The sequence below is a fragment of the Dromiciops gliroides genome, chromosome 1 (assembly GCF_019393635.1).
Source record: "Dromiciops gliroides isolate mDroGli1 chromosome 1, mDroGli1.pri, whole genome shotgun sequence".
Taxonomy (NCBI): Eukaryota; Metazoa; Chordata; class Mammalia; order Microbiotheria; family Microbiotheriidae; genus Dromiciops; species Dromiciops gliroides.
The window spans coordinates 269,604,734-269,627,127 of record NC_057861.1 but is presented as its reverse complement, the minus strand read 5'-3'; positions in this window follow the sequence as shown (position 1 = coordinate 269,627,127).

The following is a 22,394-nucleotide window of genomic DNA, read 5'->3' as shown; positions in this document are numbered from 1 at the left end:
AATGTCATCATTGGTGATATGCTTGAAAATAAAGAATGATTATTATGATTATAAAATAAATATTTCAAGGAATTCATTAATTTTTAGAAAGATCCCTGTTAATTAATTCCTCTAGTTTCTGATATATGACTGTAAACTAATGAAGTGAAATAATCAAGAAATTTGTTCAAGCAGGAGTTGTTTACTTGGAGCCATTCTCATAGAGGTAATGGTTGAAGCAAGGAAGAAAAATAAAATTAATCCTTGATTTCAAGGAGCTTCCAATTTAAATGAGTTACAACATGCACATAAATAACTATGCACAAAAAATACAAAATAAATGTGAAGTAGGGAGAGAGGGACAGCAATAGCATTTGGGATCAGGATGGCCTTAGTGTTGATAGTTGTATTTGAGTTACATCTTGAAAGATGGACTTTTCCATTTCTCACATATAGCATTCCATCCCCCCTCTCTCATATTCTATCTCTAATCTCCATGCTCTAATCAGTGCCTAGAAGAGATTACTTCCTCACCTTCCCCTCATCATTATATCATCCTGGGCAAATACCATAACCTCTCTGTGACTCACTTTCCTCATCTGTAAAATAAGAAGTTTAGACTTTATGATCTTCAAGGTTCTTTCTAATATCTAAATCTATGATTGTATGGTAATTTAAAAGTATTTTCCCTATGAGTTTTCCTAAAATTTAGTTGTCTTTAGGGATTATCATCCTAAAGAAACAAATTTTCAAGTGATTGTACTCAAAACTCTTTATTCAAATAAAAATTATTTTCTTTAAAAACAAAAACCTTTACAACCTTGTAAAATTTCAATCATCATAGTATTTTTTTGAGGAATAGAAATTCAATCCATCCCTATCTACTGGCTCCCCCATTGGCTAAAAAAATCTCCATAATTCCCTAATTCTTAAAAAAAAAATAATCTTCTTACTCTATCTAGTCATACTCTCTAGATATTGTCTAATATTTCTCTTCCCCTTCTCAAGTAGGACAAAACCAATTCTACTCAGTGCCTCCACTGAATTCACTCTCACTTCTAAACCCTCTGAAATTTGGCTTCTGACCTTATCTTTCAACTGAAACTGCCCTTTCCAAAATAATCAACAGTCTCTTAATTGGCAGATCTAATGACCTTTTTTGTTAATCTTCATTCTTCTTAATCTTTATATTTTGACACTATTGGTGACCTGGGCAAGTGGGGCTCATTAGCCTTGGCAGGCAACTCACCTAGGGAAAAGAAACCCTGATTTTAAACCTCTGCTGCCTTGTGGCTATACCCATATATGGGAAAGGCTTCAGGAGTTAACCCCAAGGAAAAATCAGGAGTTGGAGTCCCTTAGGCAGTTGGATATTAGACATCACATCCCTCTGGCAATTCCTGAGGTGGCACTGGTGCCAAACTCTATTGGCTCTGCCTCTCCTTTGGATCCACCAATGTCACAGAGAGGGAAAACCTGTTGCATGGGCAACAGTTTGTTTTCCATATTGATCTGCCCAGGCCAGCACCCTAGAGAGGACACTCCAGCTACTCCTCATGGGGTAGATACAACATGGGATGCGGCAGTTACCGGTTATAAGTCACTCAGGAGCTGCGGCTCTCATATCGGACTGCACAGCCACACTGTAGTCTGTGGCTCTTCAAGGTGCCGATCTATGGTTATCCGTGACTGGTGGAGGCCTATTACTACTATTGGTGACCATTTTCCCCTGGAATCTGTCTTCTCTTTATTTCATTTTATTTATTTATTTATTTATTTTTTGTGTGTGAGTGTGTGGCATTGTTCTTTCCTAGTTCTCCTACTTGCCTTCTTGCTCATTCTCCTTTTCCTTTGCTGGATCTTTATCCATTTCATACCTACTAAGTTCACATGTCTCCCAATGCTATCCTGGGCCTTAGTTTTTCTATATATTATTTCACTTGATGCTCTCAACACTTTCTGTAGATACAATTATCATCACTATGCAATTATTATTACTATGCACATCCTTCCCAAGAATCTAAAAACTAGCCCCTGTCTCTCTCCTGGGCTTCAATTCTACATTACCAACTATTTTTCAGTCTTCTTGAACTGAATCATCTCAAGTGGAATATATACAAAACAGAAATCCTTATCTTTACTCTCAGATCCTCTCTTCTTCAAAATCTTCATATAACTGTTAAGAAGATACAATCCTTCCAGGCATCAGGCTGATCCAGGCCTCATTGTCATCCTCAGATCCTCCCTCTCATTAATCCTTTATATCTAATCTACTGCCAAATCTTATCATTTCTATTCTTACAATTTTTTTTTGCTATAAATTCCCCTCTTCCAATTCACATGGCCACACCTTAGTTCAAGCCCTTATTACCTAGACTATTGTATTAGCCTTATGACTTCCTCAAGTTTCCTCCCATTCCAATCCACTCTCTAGTTAGTTGACAGTTAACTTCCTAAAGCATAAATATGCCTTTTCTTAACTCTAGTGGGTCTCTATTACTTCTAGAATCACATACAAATTCCTCTGGCATTTAAAGCGCTTCCCAACCCAACCCTTTCCTGACTTTCCAATCTTCTTAAAGCTGTCTCCCTTTGTTCACTTTATAATCTAGGTTCATTAGCCTACCTGGGTTTTTTCACACATAAAATTCCATCCTTCAACTCTGTGCCTTTGCCTTGACTACCCCTCATGCCTGCAAAGTTTTCCATCTTCACCTTATCCTCTTAGCTCCCCAGATTTCTTATAAGAAAGCTCAAATCTAACCTTCTGGCTGAGACCTTTTCCAGTCCTAACTGCTACTTCTGTCTTTCTGAGATTACCTTTCTACTTTCTATAAATCTTTTTATGTTTCTCATTATTTTCCTCCCATTAAAATATGTATTCATTGAGGGTAAGCAAGGCCATTTAAAATTTTTTTTAGCATGGCATTTTTATCTTTCTTTATGTTTTCTGAATTTTGCACAGTTCCTGGAATATAGTACATGTTTAATAAATGCTTTTTGATTGATTAACTAGAAATGATGGTATATACCAGGATAGAGTCCATGGGAATAGAAAAGGAGAAATATACAAGAAATATTGCAGAGATGGAAGAGACATGACTGGTTCACTTACTAGAGATGAGAGGTGAATGAGAAGGGAGAGTTGCAATAACTGCAAGTAGTTGAACATGGGAGAGCAGATAGACCTTGGAAAGTTAAAATGAAGAAGAGGTCAAGGAGGAAAGATGATTATCTCAGGCTGAGACATATTGAGTGGAAGGTATTGTTGTAACATAGAGCAATTAATATTTCCTATATGTATTATATGTGTATAATAGTCAGTTGGCAATTACAATAATAATAATAATAATAATCTCAGGTTTATATAGTGTTTTAACATTTGCAAAACATTATAAATATATATTAACTCATTTGACCAAGTGGATTTGGATCTTAGAAGAGAGGAAAAGACTAGAGATGTGGAAGAAATGGATTTGAAGCCATCTTCATAGAGGTGGTTTGTGAAGATGAGAGAAAGGATGTTTTTTTGTGGGGCAACGAGGGTTGTGACTTGCCTAGGGTCATGCAGCTAGTAAGTGTCAAGTGTCTGAGGATGGATTTGAAGTCAGATCTTCTGGAATCCAGGGCCAGTGCTTTATCCACTGTGCCACCTAGCTTCCCCCAAAAGGATTCTATTGACAAGGGAGATAGTGCTGAGAGGAGAAAATGGCTAAGGAGAAACATCTGTGGAATATACACATTATGATGGATGCCACAAAAATAATATGAGATTAAGGATGAGTGTGTGTGTGTGTGTGTGTGTGTGTGTGTGTGAGAGAGAGAAAGAGAGAGAGAGACAGACAGACAGACAGGGACAGAGAGAGACAGAGACAGAGAGAGACAGGCAGAGAAACATGGATAGACAGACAGAAACAGAGACAAAGAGAGACAGAAAAAAGAGGAGGATAGGGAGAACATAGCAGAGGATGAATTCGAGATATGGGAGGGAGATTGGGATGGTATGATTTCTCTGAAGCCAAAGGAGATTTCAGAAGAAGGAGGGTGTTGCACAGTGACCAAAGTGCCAGAGAGGTCAAGGAGTATGTGAAACAAGAATGTGATTGGTCTTAGATCCTTTATGATTTTGTCAGAAGGAAGAGGGGAAAGACTGTAGAAAATTATTGAATATATAAGGAAAAGTGAGAGGATAGTAATGATGGAGGGGAAAATGACAGAAAATAGGATGTTAAGATTTCAAAAAGACTTTGAAAACTTTCCAATTGTGTGTTGAGTTGGCCATGTTTGTCTTCAACTGGGCATGATAAATAGAAACTGTGCAATAAAATATTTTTGTTATGCTTGACTAGGAATATATGCAGCTCTGCTTTACATAGGAATTTTTTCTTAACATGGACTCTATAATTCAGGTTTCCATAGGATTTGTTAATTGAGATATCACTGTATATCATTTGGGTGCATATGTATTTCATCTTTACCAAAATGCTTTTATTAAGTGCCTAATTGCCTATGAATAGAAGACAAGGAATTACAAAAAATAAAAAATAAAAGTAATTGATTCAATGGACCTTTTTAAAGAGTTTTGTGTTTTAAAGTTAAGTAAGATTGGCTAACTGGAGAGGACCTAAAGTAGAGGAACAAAAGATGATTAGGGAGTTAGAAATTAGGCCCTTGGACAAAGAGCTATAGGACCTGATTATTTAGCTAGAAGCAGAAAATGCCCAAAGGGCATTACAGGGTTCAGTTGCTTGAAATGATTATGGAAAACAGCTGTTTTTTCTTCTTCTACCATGTTAGAACAAAAGGCAACAGATTTGGACAGCAATAAATTATTGTGAAGACAAAAGAATGTAAGGGATGGAATAGCCTTCAAAAAATTAAGCATTATGTAAATGTAAGGGTTTTTTTAGTTGTTTTTATTTTTCAGATATGTCTCACAAAATCTTATTGCAGCAGCCCTGGGTGTATCCAGGCAGATTACAGTGATTAGCATTGAAAATAAAAATATACTAATAAAATGTCAACTATTACTCATAGTTCTCAATCATGATTTTGCAATCACCTTTTGAGTATCTGTAACTATTTTAAGAGGCTATTATTGCATTAGGAAAGCAAAATTTATTTCAATTGATCTTAGTGTTTTTTTTAATGATCATGTACCATATACCAACTTTAAGAGAAAGGGAGATCATGTCACAAAACCATATAAGCAGTACTAGTGTGGTAACTATATAAAACTTGAGAATCAGCAGTGTAGAAGCTCTACTTCCTGAGTTGCTGCAATAATGATAGTTTTCTACTTTGATGAGATATGCAAGAATATATGAATGAATGGACCTACTTGCTATTCTCTCATCATCTTCCTCCATTGCACAAGCAATCCCCCAGGCTTAGAAGACTTTCCCTTTTCACATCCATCTCATGGAATCTCTGGTCTCCTCCAAGGTCCAGCCCAGATATTACATTCCACAAGAAGCCTTTCCTGATTTCTTCAATTGTTTCCCCATAGATCCACCAGTACCTCTGCATTTATTTTATGTGTATGTATTTGTATTTAGTTATTTCTGTTTCTCCTGCCCCTATTCCAGGAATGTAAAATCCTTGAAGACAGATAATATTTGTTCTTATCTTTGTATACCCAATACCAAGTTGCATTGTTCTTGCCAGATACAATAGAAACTGTTTATAGTGTATTACTTTATTACTTTAATTCAATTAAATATTCAAAATTTTTTTTGTTCTCTACCATTCGATCCCAAAATTTAAAAACTGGTCTCTGACTCCAGAGTTCCATTAGGGATAGATTTGGAAATGGAAAAACTGATGACCTAGTGATCTGTGTCAGAGTTGGTTTTCTACTTATAAGAGTAACACTAGCAAACCATTTTCATGCTATCATTCTATGATCTAGACCCATGTGTTGAACTTTATAGGGGCTTAATAACTGGCTAGTATGTAGAACTTGGAAGAAGCATAGATTGGGGAAAATAGCACTCTTCACACAGGATAGTGCTGAAAGGGTCAATAATCATACCCTGAGACTAACTATATGTGACTTGGTCATTTGAAACTAAAATATCATTCAATAAATGTAGCTCCAGAGACATATTTTGTGCATGGGTCTCTCTTTTTTTTCCTGGTATGGCCACTTGGTTACCACAAAATCATCCATTTAGAAAGCACTTACTGCCAAATGGTAGGAAAAGTGAACTGGGGAGGCTAATTACTTCTCCAACAAAGCCTCAATCTAAGTTATGCCTACGTTTATCTCCATAAAAGTTTTATTGAAATGATTTAAATGAATATCAAGGCAAATCTTATTGAAAATATTGTAAGAACTTCAAGGCGAGGGACTGTTGTTCTTTTTTACCCTTACATTCCCACAGCAAAGACAGTACCATGTACATAGTCCATTCTAAAAAAATTTTAGTCACATTGAATAATTTATTTTTTTGCCAAATGGTTGATTTTAAATTACTTTCTCCTTCCATCTGCCCTCCCATACCCCATGCACTCATACAAATTTTCCTATTATTAATCTTTGCCCACACGTTTCCCTATGCATAGAATGTACCACATCAATAAAAATCATTCTTTAAAATCTACCTCATATGTCATCTTCCCCTGGCAAAACTTTTTTTTTTTTAAATTAAAATTTTTTTTTTAGTGAGGCAATTGGGGTTATGTGACTTGCCCAGGGTCACACAGCTAGTAAGTGTTAAGTGTCTGAGGCCGGATTTGAACTCAGATACTCCTGACTCCAGGGCTGGTACTCTATCCACTGAGCCACCTAGCTGCCCCTGGCAAAACTTTTTAACTCTAGTTACTAATGTTTTTTACCTCATAATTCTCACATAGTACTTTATTCATTTTTATGCACTTATCCTATATTATGGTTATTTTTATATGTTTTTAATGACTAAATATCTTCAATATTCTGAGAGACACTGTTCCTACTTTTTAAAAGTGTAGCCTCCATAGCACATCACTCCCTGAATTCCACTAAATAAACAGGCAATTTTGCTTAAGAAGGAGACATAATTAATGGAGACTACCAAGAACATGAATGATAAGGAAATGTCTAAGTTAGCATAAAGCTACAAAAATGTTTAAAATTACTCCTGTATGACTAAGGTTAGAAATATTAACAATAATTCCAAACATACGAAACATAGAGCTAGTCCTATAAAGAAAATGGCAGAGTTAATTTCCCATGGTTTCACTTGGGCCTTCATAGATCTGAGGCCACAAAGAACTTTCAATTCCAGTAGAGGGAGGGGGAAAAAGAAGGTACTAGATCTGGATTCAGGAAGAATTGAGTTGAAATCCAGCCTCAGATGCTTATAGCTGTGTAACCCTGGGCAAGTCACTTAGCCTCTATTTGCCTCAATTTCCTTATTTGTAAAAATGGAGTTAATAATATCAGTGACCTTACAGGTTGTTGTGAAAAGAGAATGAGATTCATTTGTAAAGCACTTTTCAAATCTTAAAACATTCTAGCTAGTATCAATCATCATCAACATCACCACCACTACCATCATCATCATACTACCTGAAAGTTGTCTTCTATCCACTGCTGGAAAAAAAAAGGTCCAGAAGCCAGTGTGTTCCATATTCCAGAAAAGCACGGAGGGAAAATAGAGAAACAAAGTCAAAGAACCTTTGCTCTCCTCTTTTCTAGGTAGAAAACAGAACTAAAGTGCCCAGTGGGAAGCTTTATAGCTTATGACAAGAGGGGGAGAATTAGGTCTTCTCCCCTGTGCAAAGAGTATCATGCTAGCTAGCTATCCAAGCATTTGAAAGGTATACAAAAATGAAAGAGATGCGGTTGCTGACTTCAAGGGCTTACACTTTAATAGGAGAGATAAAATGGGATAGCAGTCCAGAGTACTATCGGCCTTCTCATTCCATATTTTCTCTGCCATGGATATTTTCCTTTTATAGGTGTTAAAGGCTATATTATTGATGTCTGGTTGTTTCTAAATGATAGTTCAAAAATGAAATAAATGGTGGACAAAGAGATTTTATACTTATGACCAGTTTCTTTTTTAGTTCTTAAGCCCTTATTCCAGGCTTCTAGGATCCTAAACTTGTTACCTCATTGGGTAATAGTTGAACATGATTGAAAACCCAGGTCTTTTAAAGGTAATTGATGGTTGGATAAACACACTGATTAACCTTTGGTAAATATAACTGCCAAGTTATTAACCTTAAATTTATAGGCTGGTCCCTGAGGATTCACAACTTAGAATGGAGCCCAGGAAGACTTGACCATTGACTGAAGCATTTTCATGACCTTAAAATCATTTTTCTTGATGTTGCAAAGACAGGTGGCAAAACCAGTCATTTTGTTGACAAAAATGTTAGTAGTTTCATACAGTCATAATTTATACTTGGTCAAATTTAAATACTACTACCTTTATGTAGTTGTGATGTCATAAAAACCAAAATAGCTTTGGGTTCATGAAGTATTCTACTGAAACTTATTTTAGTTCTTTGTTGCTACTGAGGAGTTCTTATCTCAAATTCTGAAGAAAGTCAGGCCCTAGTAATTGGAAAATATTAATTACTTTATTGCTCTAGTAGCCTTGTTCAAGTATTATATCAATTTTATTATAACACATTAAAACAATCTTTAGGTTCTTTAAAATTGCCTTTAGGATAAACCATTTAGGGGGTGGAGCCAAGATGGCAGAAGAAAGACAATAAAGGCACAGAGCTCCTGATACAATTACCCCCAAAACAGCAATAAAAGAACCCCTGAATTATGATAAAATATTTACTCTTTTTCTTTGAATTTAAGGCCTTCTATAAACTTGGTCCCATCTATTTTCATTCTTGTTTTTTACTACATCCCTTTATAAATATATATATATATATTTTTTTTTCCAGGTTAGCTACAATTCCACAATCTTGTCTTCACAGGGTTATTTTTCTTGTAACATTTTGTGACTTTTCAAACACTTGCTAGAATTTCTAAATCTCTCTAATCAATTGTGTACACATGAAATTGTTGTGGGGTTTTTGTTAAACCTTTTACAAGATCTTTGGTCATTTTGGATGCATTTTAAAGTTACTGATATCTTTTGTGTTGACACCTATAATTTTCACTGTGTTCCCTCAATATTTTTATGTTTTTATTGTATATTGGGTTACCACCTACAATGATTTTGTTAATTTTTTTTTGTTTTATTAAACATGGAAAACAATATGGGAACTTAACTGCTTTGGCTTTAAATATCATTTTGGGGCTAATACATTTTCATCTATATGTGAAATTGTAGTTAAATCAATTATCAATGAACTTTGCCCCAAATTGCTCTAAAGGTCTTCCATTTATACATAATACCACCTTCATTATAGAGGCATGGCAAAAGTAACACACAGATCTTATGCTGATCTAACTAAGAAAGTAGTGAGCTGGCAGTGAGTAACATTTCCTGCCAACCTGTTTCTCATCTCTCTGTCCTATATATAGCACTTAGATTTCATTGTATTGTTTTCATTATTTTTCCCATCTACATTATATTATTGTAGCCATATATATTTATACACAGATATATGATATAATATGACAATATGTTTATATTTATTTATATCTATCATCCATCCAGCTATCTATTTCTATATCAATATATATAATCTTCCTGCTTTTACTTACTTCATTTGACATCAGCTTGGGTACGTCTTTCTGTGCTTCTCTGTATTCATCATATTCATTATTGGTTATAGTGCAGCCATATTTCACTATAATCTTGTTAGTTAATAGTAAATAAATATTTATTAAGCACCTCCTGCAGGGTAGGCATTGTGCTAAGTACTGGGCATACAAAGATAGGCAAAAGACAGTGCCAAGCACCCAGGAGTTCACAATCTAATGGGGGAAATAATATGTAAAGAGCTATGTAGAAAAAAAAAGTTAAATATAGAATAAAAAAGAATAATCAAAAAAGCTGACTTTTAGGAAAATCACTTTAGTAGCTGAGTCGAGGATAGATTGGAGTGGAAAGAGACTTGTGTCGGGCTGACCAATCCCAGGTTATTGTAGTAGTCCAGGCAGAAGGAGAAGAAGCATTTATTTATTTTTATATAAATATTTCATTATTTCCAGTTAGATATAAAGACAATTTTCAAAATTTGTTTTTATAAGATTTCTAGTTTCAAATTTTTCTCCCTCCCTCCCCTCCCTCCCCCCTTCCCAAGACAATAAGTAATCTGATATAGGTTATATATGTACAATAACATTAAACATATTTCTGCATTAGTCATGCGGTGAAAGAAGAAGCAGAGTAAAAAGGAAAAACCTCAAAAAAGAAAAACAACAAAAACAAAAAAACAATAGAAATAGTATGGTTTGATCTGCATCTAGATTCCACAGGTTTTTGTTTTTGTTTTTCTAGATTTGGAGAGCATTTTCCATCATAAGTCCTTTGGAACTATCTTAGACCATTGTATTGCTAAGAAGAATCAAGTCCATCACAGTTGATCAACACATAATGTTGTCGATACTGAATACAATGTTCTCCTGGTTCTGCTTATCTCAGTCATCATCAGTTCAGGAAGCATTTTTTATTTATTTATTGCTTTTTTAGGAAGAATTTATTTTAATAGTTTATTATGCCTACAAACTTTCTTTCGTTTTTCCTGTTTCTTCACAATCATTTATAGAATGCAGGAAAGCTTTATTTTCATGTGTAAATTATTTCTTATTTTTATATTTCTATTGTTTTTCCAATACCTAGTCTGAAAATATGGAAGACCCCACTGATTTTTCCTTCTCCTTCATAGCTTATATTCAGTTGCAAAGTTCTATATCCTATCAATAGAATAGATCAGGAATCCTTTCCTCCTCTTACCTGTCCCCTGCCCCAAGTCCTGATTACTTGTCAGTAGCCTATTAATTATCCTCCTTGGTTTTGTCTCTTATTTCCCCAATTTTTCCATAAAACTGCTAGTTTAATTATCCTAATGCACAATTATAGACATTTTTCCCCTTGTTTAAACAATATTCATGTTTACTTTATTGCCTTTAGAATAAAATACAAATTCTTTTCCTTTCTATTTAAGGCCTTCTATAATCTTGCCCCCACCTATTTTCATTCTTATTTCTTATGATCTCCCTTTACACATGTATGACCCAGGTAAATTGAAGTTTTAGCTATTCTTCTATCTCATCCTTAAAACCTGTTACTATAGATAAACCTTTGATTTCTTCCCTTGAAAACTTCCTCTTCCTATTCTTTGACAAATCATTGTTTTTGTTATAAATTTGATTTACTCTTATTCTTATAACTTTGATTCAATTCCTAATATAACTTCAATATAAACCTTTATGAGAGAAACTTGCTATAAAGATTTCCCACAGTTACTTGTTCCCTTCTAACTTTAACTGTATTACTTTTATTTGTTCTTTGGTGCAAATGCTATTTATTTTATATAACTAAAAGTATGCATTTTATTTCTGTGATCCTCTGTAACCCTTGTTTGGTCAAGAACATTTCCCTAATGTATAGTTGTGAAGGGTGTAAGGAGATTGTGGGTGAGGTATAGAGAAGGAACATAAGTGCTCAGAGATCTCTGAGGAAAAAGCAATCATATATAACAATAGAGACCCAGAGTTTGAGTTTTCAACCATGGTACATATCCCACCACAACCATGCTTGCCCAAGAGACAGAGGGGCTGGGGAGCTCCTTGCCTGTATTTTGGTAAATAACAAAATGCCAAATATACGTTTACCACAACTCAGAAATTATTGATATAAAAATCAAGTTTTATTATCATGCTCAAGCATAGTTTTAGGTCACTGAAAAAAACCTGAACATTCACTAGGATTCTAACAAGGCTTCTCATAGGAAAACAGAGTGATAAATAATCATTTTACATAGTACAATTTTGTACATTCCTCATAAGGCATAAAAGTAAAGAAAGCATAAATTTATAGTTGCATACTTCCTTCAATGTCATAAAGTTAAACATATTTAGTTTAAAAAAATCACAATTTCATACATCTGCTAGGAAAACAAACTTCATCAAACAAACTTGTTAGTAAACTAAGTCAGATAACAAATTAAACTACTTTTAGAAAGTTTGCAAATAGACTGAGGGGGAAAATTTATGAGTTATCAAGGAATCAGGGGTAATTGAAAGTCTTCTTCTGGTTTCTTTTCCAAGGAATGTTAAAGGTTTTAAGTAAAGTTTCACATACCATTGGACAAGTTTTGGTAGTCAAGTTAATATTAACAGAAGACAGGTTTTCAGTTGACCAAAAATTGTGGGAAGAATAAAAGGAATTTTTTAAATCACAAAAGTATTTTATTATTTTCCAATTACATGTAAAGATAGTTTTCAATATTTGTTTTTGTAATGTTTTTAATTCCAACCCCCCAATACAGAAAGCAATCTGATATAAGTTATATATGTACAATCACATTAAACATATTTCTGCATTAGTCATGTTGTGAAAGAGGAACAACAAAACAACAAAAGGGAAAAACCTAAAAAAACCTAAAAAAAAAGAAAAAAAAAAGAGTAGAAGCAGTATGGCTCAATCTGCATTCAGATTTCACCCTTCTTTTTTTCCGGATGTGGAGAGAATTTTCCATACTGAGTCCTTTGGAATTGTCTTGGATTATTGTATTGCTGAAAAGACCTGTCTAGCACAGTTGATCATCACACAATGTTGCTGTTACTGTGTACGATGTTCTCCTGTTTCTTTCAAGGTTTTTTCTGAAATCTACTTGCTCATTTCTTATAGCACAATAGTATTCCATTACATTCATATAACACAATTTGTTCAGACATTCCCCAATTGATGTGCATTCCCTTAATTTACAATTCTTTGCCACCACAAAGAGAGCTGCTATAAATATTTTTGTATATGTGGGTCCTTTTCCTAAAAGCAAATTTTTTAAAAATCCCAATACAATGGCAAAAAGGTAGTACCTTCTGTCAGCTAAGACCCAGCAGCAGGCCATTCCTCACAATAAGTCATTTCTTCCTTATTTCTCTGATAGTACTTAATATTACCTTTTATGTCTAAGTCATGTGTCCATTTTAATTTTTTCTTGATCGGCAATATCAAATGCTGGTTTATTCCTAATTTTTGTGAGATTTATTTCAGTTTTCTGAGAAGTTTTTGTTGTGTAATAAGTATTTATCATGTCACCTGGGGTCACTAGGTTTATTTGACATTAGGCAACTAGATTTGTTTGCTTCTGTATTTTGTATATATATAATCTGTTTCACTGAACTCTTTTTTAACCAGTCATGAATAATTTGGAAAATTATTGATAATTTTGTTGTTTTTTTCATTTTTCTCTTGACAGTTTTGAACCTTTGTTCAAGATATTATTTTTATGGTGACAATAACATATATCATTTATATAGTAATCACTATGTACAAGGCACAATTATTATTGCATCTGATCTTCACAATAACTCTGTTACTATCATGCTCATTTTGTAGGAAATTGAGGCAAACAGAGATTGTGAAATGTCCAGTATCACATAGCTAGTAAGCATTTGTGGCTGGATTTGAACTTGGTTCTTCCTGACTCCAGGTTCTATTCACTGGGTCACTTAGCTGTTTCACTATAAAACAATCCTTTGGAAGTTTGGTATGACAATGAATAAGTAAATTTATTTTAGATAATATTTTTTATTGTATAGGAGGCATGGTCTACTTATGAGCAACTAATATTTCTACATTTAATTTGGCATTGCTTTCATAAAGAGTGTTTGGTAATTACATTTATGTAGTTCTCGTGTATATGTTAGTAGATGAATTCTGAAGTACTTTATGCATTCTCTAATTATTTTCATTAGAATTTCTTTTTTCTTTTCTTTTTGAATTTTGTTTCTAATATACAGAAATGCTGATGATTATATCATTTGTTGTTTGTCCTTCAATCTCAAAGAGGATAGATGACATTAGGATGGTGGTGTATCAACTTACAAATGAATCAGATTTAAGTGAGAGAGCTGTGCAAAGTTATCAGCCTCATGATGATTATAAATGGATTTATTTTATAAACTGCAAATTCACTGAAGGTATTGTTTTACCTACCTCTTTAGGGTTTTATTGATAGCATATCAAGTCATCTTCAAAAAGTTATTTTTTTGTTTCCTATTGCTGCATGTGATCATACATACCCTCAGTTTCTTTTTCTTCCCTTTTGGCTATAGCTAGCATTTCTACACTGTTAAATAGTAGTGATGATTATGGATATCCTTGTTTTCCTTCAATCTTACTTGGAAAGGTTTGTGGTTTATCACCTTCATTTATAATGATGGCTCAGATAGAACCTACTTACCAAATTAAGGAAAAGTCCATTCATTTTAATGTTTTCTAGTGTTTGGGTTTCATAACAAAAGTGTCTGTTGTATTCTGTAAAATAATTTTTCTGTTATTTATTGATGTAATCATATAATTTTATTGTTCTTTTTATTAATATCGTCTATTTTGTTTATAGTTTTCCTTTCATTAAACCAAGTCTGAATACCTGGTATAAATCCAATATGCTCATAATGTATAATCTTTTGATGTGTTTTTGTGACCCATTTACTAATATTTCCTAGGCAAGTGCTCACCTGGATGTCAGAAGACGCAATATTAGAACAGTCTCAAGGTCTTTCTGAAGTACTTTGGAATTGATTGTGAGACATGGAATGGGATAACAAAGAACTTTCTAGTATGGTGTGTGTGCCCATGTTAAGGAAGATGCTGTATTCTGTGAACAAAACAGAATTGCAGTTGCTCAAAAGAAACATGATATGCACAAATTTATATACATCACTGCTCTGAATGTTTATATGTGGCCTACTGTGGTAAAGCCTTTTGAGCTCATATTGGTCTGATCAGTCATAGTCAACACATTGTACCTTGACCCCAACATAGTGATGTCACTTTCCTCCTCTTCAAGAAGGAAGGACAACAACCAACCAAATAAAATTTTTCTGTATGAATGTTTATTAAGGGTATTAGTCTATATTTTCCCTTTTGTCTTTCTGACATTTAGGTATTAAAAACATTTTTGAGTCATAGAAACAAATTGTAAATGTTCCTTATTTTCCTATTGCTGAGAAGCCTTTCTATATAGTTGGAAGTAATTTTCTTGGAATGTTGAATAAAATTCACTTGTAATTCAGCCTAATCCTGAAGTTTTTTCTTTCAGAAATCATTGATGGCTTGGTCAACTTCAGTTTTGCATTTTAGCTTATTTTAATAATTTTTTCTTCACTTAGACACTTTATCTTTTTTCTTAAATATTCATGTATTTAATCTGTTGTCAATTTTAATGTTACAAAAGCTAGATTAATGTTACAAAAGATCATTCAAATACTTTTATTTATTTACCCTTCAACTTTGATGAATTCTATTTTTATATGGACAATTTGCTTTTCCTCTTTTTTTAATTTTGTGGGGCAATGGGGGTTAAGTGACTTGCCCAGGGTCATACAGCTAGTAAGTGTCTGAGGCCAGATTTGAACTCAGGTACTCCTGAATCCAGGGCTGGTGCTTTATCCACTGTGCCACCTAGCTGCCCCCCCTCTTTCTTTTTAATAATAAACATTGTTGGGGGCAGCTAGGTGGTGCAGTGAATAAAGGACCGACACTGGATTCAGGAGGACCTGAATTCAAATCTGGCCTCAGACACTTGACACTAGCTGTGTGACCCTGGGCAAGTCACTTAACTCTCGTTGACCCACCAAAAAAATAAAATAAAATAAACATTGTTATTTAAAGTTTTGAGTTCCAAATTCTATCCCTCCCCTTCCCTAAAGTGGTTTTACATGTGCAATTATGTAAAGTATTGCATGTACTCTTTTTTTCTTTTGGTATTTTGCCTTAAGAAAGTATTTTTTAATTTTTTTAATATAATAAACATTTCTATTTATGGTTTCAGGTTCAAATTTCTATCCCTCCTTCCCTCTTTTATCCCTCCCTTTCCTGCTCCTTCCTTGAGATGGCAAGCAATCAAATAGGGGTTATATATGTATTATTATGCACAACATTACCATATTAGTCATTTTGCATGATAAAACATAATTAATAGGAAAAAGTGAAAGGAATTGAAAAAAACTAGGCTTCAGTCTGTTCCATCAGTATCAGTTCTTTCTTTTGAGGTAAATAGTATGTTTCATCAATAGTCCCTTGGGATTCTCTCTGATCATCAAATTGTTAAGAATTGTCAAGTCATTCACAGTTCTTCACCAAACAATATTGCTGTCTCTGTGCACAATGTTCTCTTGGTTCTGCTCACTTCACTATACACAATTTCATACATGCCTTTCCAGGTCTTTCTGATGTCATCCTGTTGTCATTTCTTATAGTACAATAATATTCCATCATGATCATACACCATAGTTTGTTTAGCCATTTCCCAATTGATGGGCATTCCTTTGATTTCCAAAAAGACCTGCTATAAGTATTTTTGAAGAAAAAGGTCTTTTTTCTCTTTTGGGGGATATCTTTGGGATATAAACCTAACAGTGGTATTACTGGATCAAAGAGTATGCACAGTTCTATAGCCCTTTGGGCATAGTTCCAAATTGCTCTCCTGAATGGTTGGATCTTTTCACAACTGCAGCAACAGTGAATTAGTGTTCCAGCTTTCCAACATCCCATTCAACATCCAATATTTTCCATTTTTGCCATATTTGCTGCTCTGCCCTCGATCTTTTTTAAATTGGAGTATCTATTTTTCTCTTCATTAAGTTTTAAATTTCAGTTTTTAATAATTTAATTTATCTAGTTATTATTAACTTAATTTCATTTAACCAGTTATTTTACCCCAATTTTATGATTTTCCTCTTTAATTTTCAGAATTTCTCCTTTGGTGTTTAGTTTTTTCATTTGTTGCCTTCCTACTTTTTTGGTTGTATACCCAATTCATTGACTTCTTCTTTAACTTTTTTTGTTTATGAAAGTGCTCAAATATATACATTTTCCTCTAAATATTGCTTTATCAGCATCACATAATTTTGGTATAAATTTGTTCTCTGTTGTCATTTCTTTTGATTAAATTTTAGATTGCTTTTATGATTTGTTTTTTGACCCACTGATTCATTAGAATTTATCTGTACTTTTTTTTTGAAGGGCAATTGGGGTTAAGTGACTTGCCCAGGGTCACACAGCTAGTAATTGTCAAGTGTCTGAGGCCAGATTTGAACTCAGGTCCTCCTGACTCCATGGTTAGTGCTTTATCCACTGTGCCACCTAGCTGCCCCTCTCTGATTACTTTTTAACTGTTTTCCCAATACATTTTTATTGGCTATACTTTTTATTGCATTGTGAACAGTGAAGTTTATGTGTAGTTTTTTCTGATTTTCTCTTTGGGAGATTTTTATACAGTTCCAAAAGGTAATCACACACACACACACACACACACACACACACACACACACGCAGACACAGACCTACACATGGACACTCACAGACACACACACATATACTCTCACGCACACAGACATGGTGAAATAATTTAAAATTGAAATAATCTTTCATTCCTCAGAGCCTCACTTAATAAATACTAGAACTTAAAAACAACTAAATCATAAACAAGCAGCAGACATGCCTTTTTGCAATTTTTATATCTCTCAGCCAATTATGTAATGCTAAATATGCTACCTACTATGGGTTATCACTTACAAAAGCCTTCCTATTATTATCTGATACTCTCATCAAGGATACCAAATATGTGAAATAGATAATTCACAGAATTTCTGTTACAAAAATAAAATTGATAGCAATATTTGATACACCTAAGTTGTGCTTCTGGTCAAAGGCTAATCACTTTCAGAGCACCTTATATATGCCAAGAATACATTTCCTATTTACTTCTTTTCATGAGAGGTTTCATGTTTTGAAAATATTTGAGGCCTTCTCTTGCAGGAGATTTGATACATTTAGTCTGTAAGTTGAAAGATCTGCTCAGGTTTTGGATGAATTAAGGTTGTGAAAAAGTTCATCGAGTATGTTTAAATTATTCAAAGATGATCTGAGCCAACCATTCTTGAGAACAATTTGGAGCCAGGCCTAAAAGATTATCAAACTGTATATACCATTTGATCCAGCAATACCACTATTAGGTGTATATACCAAAGGGATCCCCAAAAGAGAAAAAGAACTATTTCTACAAAAATATTTAGAGCAGCTCTTTTTGCGTTGGATAAGAATTGGTAATCCAAGGAATGCCCATAAATTGGGGAATGGCTAAACAATCTGTGGTATATGATGGTGACAGAATATTATTATACTATAAGAAATGACAAACAAGATGATTTCAGAAAGGCCTGGAAAGACTTTTGTGAATTGAAATAAAGTGAAATGAGCGGAAGTGAGACAGCAATATTATTAATGAAAAACTGTGAATGCCTTAAATATTCTCAGGAATACAATGATTCAAGACAATCCCAAAGGACTATCATTGAAGCATAATATCCACCCCCCAAAAAAAAAACCCACTGATATTGATAGAACAGAGACTGAAACATTCTATCTTTCACTTTCTTTCCTTTTTTCTTTTATTCATGTTTTCTTCTACAAAAATGATTAATATGGTGATGTTTTACATAATTGTACATGTATTACCCATATCTGATTGCTTACTGTCTCAGTGAGGGGGAGGGAAGGAGGGATCAAATTTAGAATTCAAAACTTTTAATGAAAATGTTTATTATTTTTTAAAAAAAGATGATCTGAGGACAGAAAGGATATTCCTAATGGTGTACTACCAGTTTATGATCTTCTGCCCTTATCAAGCTGATTTTGACATTTCGAATATAAATCATTAATTTCATATTCTTTTTTGAAATTCTAAGTTTTTGGTAGTTTCACTACATCAGTAAGCTTTTAGCTGATGTTAGATTTGGATATATCTTAAAATTTGACATTTAGAATCAGTATTGATCACTTATGTTTGTTAAGCAAGGATAGCAGTTTTTCAGATATAAATGCCACACCCTCCAAAAGATAGGAAAAAAAAAGATAGGTCCCTGTATTTAATTAGTTATCTAACATCAGTGATATAGTACAAGTTAAAGGCCTAATCCTTTTCCCAATCACTTATAACACAACCAAAAGGCAGTTCACATATATTTATAACAATGGACAAAGTTTAGTCTAAAACATAAATGTTCACTTACTACACACCTAATAATTATGAATCCAATGATTTACACATTTATTACTTATAATGAGAATGTACATAATGCATATCAATATCTACAGATTAAAAAACAGTTGAGAAAAGTGGACTGGAAGCAATAATATTTCCTAGAAACTACCTGTCACAAAACACTTGAAGAGATTTATGATATCATCTATTTGAGAGAAATATCCACTGATGCAGATTTCTACCCATCCATACATTTCCATCTTGTTCCATTCTAATCTATGTCCAACTGAAAGTTTCTTACAGAGAATCAATCCAATGTGTATGCCTTCCTCTCCAAATATCACAATGGTACCAGTGGAATACTATGGACATATGCCTGTCATCTCTTACCCTTTCTACAAGTCTTGCCCATTTTTTCTTCCTTTTGTACAATTCAGCATTGCATATTGGGTAATTTACTAGACATGCAGTCAAGATGACTTCCGTTTATATCCTGCTTAAGACATTTATTACACCTTGAACAAGTCATCTCTGTGCCTCAGCTTCCTTATCTTTAAATGAGAAGTTTTCATTTGATAACTTCCACATTCTCTTTTTGCTTTAAATGTATGATACTTTGCTTCCTGATAATATCCTATACTACTGCTTTTTTTCTTCTTCAGAGTTCCTTATTGGTTAGCTATTCAAGTCTAAACACATCTACCATGGACCTTTCCATTACTCATTGTGTTGCTCTTCACAGAGGTCTTCCAGGTGTCATTGCTATATACCAGAGGTGTCAGACTGCACTGCTGCTAGGTTAAAATGTAATTAGGAAAAATGTAACAAAATAAATAAAAACATAATTTAAATAGCTAATGTTCATATATTTTCTGAATCAATATGCAGCAAGTTGGTTTCCTTATGCATAGCTTAGTGTCCTGCCGGTTCATTTTGAGCTTGACATCACTGCCATTCATGAACACCAGTAAAATGTTTGTATTGAAAAGATGGGCCTTTCCTATTATAAGAAGCATAAGATGAGTAAAGGTGCTTTATAATTTCCTAAAAGCAATCCTGCCTGCTATCCTCCTCTTTTTCAATTCTGGGCCTAGCTCTTTGTCCATCTGTATGATCTGAATCACATATAATGCTATTAGAAAACATCTATATCACATCCATTAAGAAGTATGTAGAAATATAAGCAACTGACATTTTTCATCCATTTGATCTTTCTTATGTGTATGGACATACCAAAATACTGTAAAGTTGCTATCTGTAAGGGGCTAAAATTCTAACCAGACTGTCTAAACATCTAATGAGTGGTTGCCATAAATTATAAGTTTTAGCAAGAGTTTAGACTTTTAAGTATTTATTAAGGAGCATAAGAATTTGATGAGGAGAGAGTAAGAGGCCAAGATTCTTTCATCTATCTATCTCAGGGAGCTAGCATTTCCACTCCACTCAGAACAAGGTCCCAGGTGAAAGAGATCTCACTTGCTCCTTCCTCCTCCCAGAAACCTCCTCTCGAACAGGAAACAGGGCCATCCACACACACAGCTCCAAGCTAATTGGCTGGTATCTCTGATTGACAAGTCCTACAAGGGGTTCTATAGATGTAACTTCCAGATGCTAAAGTCACATCTTCTCTAAATCACATGCTTTCTCCTCATGGCAGAGCTTCCCTACGGTATCTCTCCAGCAGGGGTGCCATTCCAATTCTCACATTACTTTGAGTGATTACAGATATCTTCCAGGAGGCTCTGCAATATCTTGAGACTTGAAGATAATATAATGTGACCTAAAGCAGTAGCATCTATACCTCTTTTAATCTACATTCTATATCTACATCTACAAGTATTCTTCTTGAACTTGACCCTGCTGAGTCTCTGTCATCCCAATAGTGAATACATCACCATGTTTTATGTCTCACCTGATGTTTATTATTAGACAGTTATCGAGAAAATTTATTCTTGTTATGATATCTTTGAGGCAATCCTAAATGAGCCTGATATATGAGTGAAAGACATCTTGTGGCAAAAAAAATCCAGTAAGCCGGTTTTTGTTATGCTAGGTTCAATGTTTTTTTTTTATTTATTTTATTTTCCTTTTTCGGTAATCAATGAATAAGCATAATGAGATCCAACAAATTTCTTTATAGTTCAGTCAACTGAAAATTAGTAAAGATGTGGTACAGTGTTGAATATCATCTATGGAAATCTGTTTCTTACCCATTTCTACCATTATATCCTCAATTCATGAATAAATATCCCCATACAGATTTTATAGACAGTAGAATAGGCATATAAATCATACTGTGTTGGTATCTTCAAGCCTTAAGATATTACAGGGTTTCCTGGAAGATATGCATAACCACTCCAAGTGTCCATCTACAGAGAAGTAGAGTAATTAATAATGGGGGTGGGTCAGGGACGGCTAGGTGGTGCAGTGCACCGGTCCTGGATTCAGGAGTACCTGAGTTCAAAACCGACCTCAGACACTTGACACTAACTGTGTGACCCTAGGCAAGTCACTTAACCCCTATTGCCCCACAAAAAATCAAAACCAAACCAAACAAAAAAATAATGGCGGTGGGTCAATTTGGGGGTAGATATTAACAAAGTTTGAGATTTTTTCCCTATGTATTTTTAAATCTTTCTCTCAATGTATATTGCTTCCTCAGTGTTCTCACAATTATGTTGATTCCTCAGTGTTCTTTATGGCAAAAATTTTATGAAATAGTTTTTGCAATTTCCCCCCATTTTCTTCTATTTATAGACCTCTTTCCATTTTCATTATTGAATACTCTTGGAATGACTTTCCTTAGTTGGATATCTTGCCAAACTTTATTTAGACTGAATTTATCCTCCACTACTCTGTTTTATAAGATGATTTTTTTATAATTGTCCATCATCTTTCTTTGTATGATTTTTTTACGTATGAGTTTACATTCCAACCCCCTGTTGCTTTCGGCAGCCCTTTCTTTTTACTTGGCAAGAGAGTCAAATGTTTGTTGACTAAGGCATTTTCTGGGATCTTTTGGTCTCTTTGGTTTAACAGTTCATTTGAATTGGTTTAATTCTTAGATTAAATTATTATAGGAAATATTAATGTCATTTCTGTTGTTCATTTTCCATTTAAAAATTCTCAGTAGATTATAAAATTACCTCAGGGCTAAATCCTATTAATTATATGCCATCTTTTTCTCATTTGTATTCTTATTATATAAATTCTGACATGAACTTTGATAATAAATGGTCTAGTTTTAGATAATCTTAGAGATAATTCACGTATTCATAATAAATATCTTCCTATTT